Raw genomic sequence first — 3,908 nt, 5'->3', positions numbered from 1 at the left:
GGTTATATATATATATGTGTGTGTGTATATATATATATACATATATATGTATATATGTGTATATATGTGTGTGTATATATATATATATATATATATACACACACATATATATATATAAGATCTCTAAAATCATTGTTTGATTTACTTCAAGAATCCATGCTCAATTATTCTTGCATTGTAATTTGGGATTCTATTCTTATCTAAATGAATGTTATAAAATAATTTCGAGAAAAACAGAAATTGATGGAAGAAATATGAGCTGCCAGTTTTGTATAAGCAATCCTTAACTGTTAACACAACTAAACTCCCAGCTTTAAAAATTTATCATTAGGTCTTCTTTAAAAAACTGATAAAAATTGTTATCAGAGGTGAAGCTCTAGAATGAGGTTTTCCCAATATCCTGTCAAACTAACAATAATAACATTATATGTAATAGATACAAAGTCATTTATAGAATATGTAGAATTATAGAATATAAAGACGTGAATCAACCTATTGCTAATATAATCTGAGAAACATAACCTCTGTCTGTAAGAATAGTGGAACTAGTTTAAGAAACTAAATAACAATTGATGACTCCCTATAATATATGAAAAACTCATGGATTTTCAATTAAAAGGAGATAGGCAAGCAATTTTTTTCTACAATATTGGTCTCCTGAATGGAGATAAAGAGGATCAAAACTTATATATGACTCTCTACTACAAAGTTGCCCCCCTTGGAGTTGGCCATGATATATCTATTCAATTAATGCACCCCCCCCCTCCAGAATACAACAGGACAAAGAAAAAAGTAAGACAATTTAAGAGATATTGTTTGGGAAATATTTTAACTTGGAGATATGCCTTTTAAGTAAATTATTTTAATCTGTCAGATATTTAAACACTGACTGTTAGAAGAGAGCTGTCTACATTCATGACTAGTTTAAGAATGTTGGCTAACAAGGCATTATTGATGTGGGGGTCAAGTAAAATTTAATATTATCACAAATAAATGGTAACATTTTTAGTCAATATTGAGCATAATAAAGCCAAGGGAAATGCACAAAATTTTATCAGCAAAAGAGCACAAAAAACATTTTCATCTGTGTGGGAAAAAAGGACAGAAGATCTATACAAATGTAGGAAATCGGAAGGAGAAGGCTTTACATGAGAAAAAGTAATTAAGCTAGTATAGAAGATAGAAGTGCAAACTCTCAACACTTCTCACAGTCTGGATAGATTTCTCATAAATACATGAGAAAAGGAGAGAAAAGAGTCAACAAATTTTGTAGAGAATGAGTCCTTATCATTACTATATTAAGAATATTCTTAAATTCTAGTAACAAAACAGTAGTTATATATAAGTATTAAAAAGTACAAATGAATTATAGATATGTATGCATTTATCGTTTAAACAAAATTGGTAAAAAGTCATGCCATAAGCAAAGACTTCCAGACACTCACAATACAGACATGAATTTTAAAATGTGCCTTATCATGTAGACATGGTGGTAGAGAACAAACAAACAAAACAACAGTGACGAAGTATGCTGTGTTATAAGTAAAAATAAAGCAAAATAATGTCAAAACTTACTATACATTTACAGTAATTAAGACAGCATAGTTTGGGCTAAAAAATGGAAACATAGATAGAATAGAATGAAGAATCTAGAATTAGATTCATGCAAATATAGTCAACTGATATTTCATAAAGTGGAAAAAGCAATTCTATAGAGAAAGGATAGTTTTCCCAACAAATTGTTCAGGAACAGCTAGACATCTGCATGAAAAAATTTTTTTAAATGAATCTACATGCAAACCTTGTATCTTTCAGTCTAATTAAATAAAAAATGGATCATAGATGAAAATGCAGAATTACAAAATTTCTTGAGGAAAATGCAGGAGAAAATTTGATTACCTTAGATTGGGCAATAACTTTTAGATAAAACATGAAAAATATAATTCATAAAAGAAAAAAATTGATAATATGTACTTTATTAAAATTTTAAAAAGTCTGCTATGTGAAAATCACTGTTAAGAGAATGAAAAGACAAAGCACTCACCAGAACAAAATATGATAAGGAATTCATATATTTATATATGAAATATACAAAGAATATTTAAAACTCAATAATAAGAATAGCAACTATCAAAATAAAGGCGAGCAAAGGGTCTGAAAAGAGAACTTACCGAAGAAGATATTCCAATGGCAAATAACATGAAAACAAACAAACAGAAACAAACCAACAACTACAAAAAACCTATCAAAATCATTTGCCATTAAGGAATTGCAAATTGAAACAAAAGAGGATACTAAAAAACTACTCAAATGGCTAAAATCTACAAAACTGACAATTTCAAATGCTTATGTGGATGCAGAGCAACAGGAATCCCCTTCATTGAGGATGGGGATGCACTGTGGTACAGCCACTTGGGAAGACTACTTGGAAGTCTCTTACAAAGCTAAATACAAGTTATATCATATAGTCCAGGAATTATGCTCCTAGGTATATAACTGATTGAAAATAATGTCTATACAAAAACCATCACATTAATGTTTATAGAACCTTTATTCATAATCTTCAAAAAATATAGAGAAAAGTTGTTTTAATAGATTGTCATGTAAACCCCAACTGTTGGGTTTTTTTCTCATTTCATCTTTTTATTGTTGTTGTTGTTGTTGTTGTTGTTGTTGTTGTTGTTGTAATGTAAGTACCCGACTTAAGCTTTGATTGCCCAGGCATCCACTTCAAAGTGGCATCAGCTTCAATGACAAATTGCCAGCTACAGGACTAGATAAAGGGCAGGATGACCTCTCTCCTCCTGTAAGTCTCCTTTGTTTTAGAGATCCTGGCTGAGTAAGTCAACTGGCCATATGAGCTGCTGTTTCTTTCTTTTTCCATGCTTTAAATTCCTGCTAGTTTTAAATTCACCAATGAAGAGTGCAACCATAAAACTCTAGGCCTTCAACCTTAACCCCAATAAAAGCAGACCAGTAGGTCCTGGCACACATTCATTCACTCTCTGTCTCTTGCTTTCTTCTTTACCTCAAACCTTGTTGTTTGCTCCCAGGTGTGCTTTTCAGAGAAAAAAAAAGTTTTGTTTTTTTTTTCCCCCAAAGTTTCCTGATGGTTATTGCCAGTTCAGCCACAACATTATCTATTGATAGGCTGAGGCCAGCACAAAACATCGGTAAATAGGTAAACAAATTGTGCTGTATTCATGTAATAGAATATTATTCAGAGGTAAAAAAAAAAAATGAGCTATCAAGTCTTAAAAAAACCATAATGCTAAATGAGAGAATCCAGTCTGAAAAAGCCATCCACTGACTGATTCGAACTATATAACCTTCTGGAATAGGCAAAACTCTAGAGACAGTTAAAAAAAAAACAAAAAACAGTGGTTGCCAATGGTTTGAAAGGAGGTTAGTAGATAGATATGAATAGGTAAACAAGGGAAATTTTGAGCAGTGAATTTTGTAGGTACTATGATGGCGCTATATGACATTATGCATTTGTCAAAACCAACAGAACTTTACTACACAGAATGAATTTCTTTGTATACAAATTAAAAGAAAAATCATTAGGAATTAGGTGCTGGAGGAATGGAGATGCAAAAAGGAATGCAATCTATGATAAGGGGATCTAACTTATTACAAACATGAAATGACCTCGGTGAAGGGGATGTGAAGGAAAGGTGCTGACCTAAGTACATGTGGAAATGAGTGGTCTCTAAGACCAAATAGAAAGGAATTGCAGGTATGCACTGCATTCTAGTTAATCAAGTTGCTACTCCTGAGGGTTTAGGTTAAGAATTCTTATGATGCTATACATGTATACTGAAATTAAACAATTAAATAAATAGATAACAGATATGGGGATCAGGTTTCTTACTATTGTGGGAATTTACAGATAAGCAAGGGGAAGG

This window comes from Pteropus alecto, unplaced genomic scaffold (genome assembly GCF_000325575.1).
Source record: "Pteropus alecto unplaced genomic scaffold, ASM32557v1 scaffold152, whole genome shotgun sequence".
Taxonomy (NCBI): Eukaryota; Metazoa; Chordata; class Mammalia; order Chiroptera; family Pteropodidae; genus Pteropus; species Pteropus alecto.
This window is presented reverse-complemented; position numbering follows the sequence as displayed.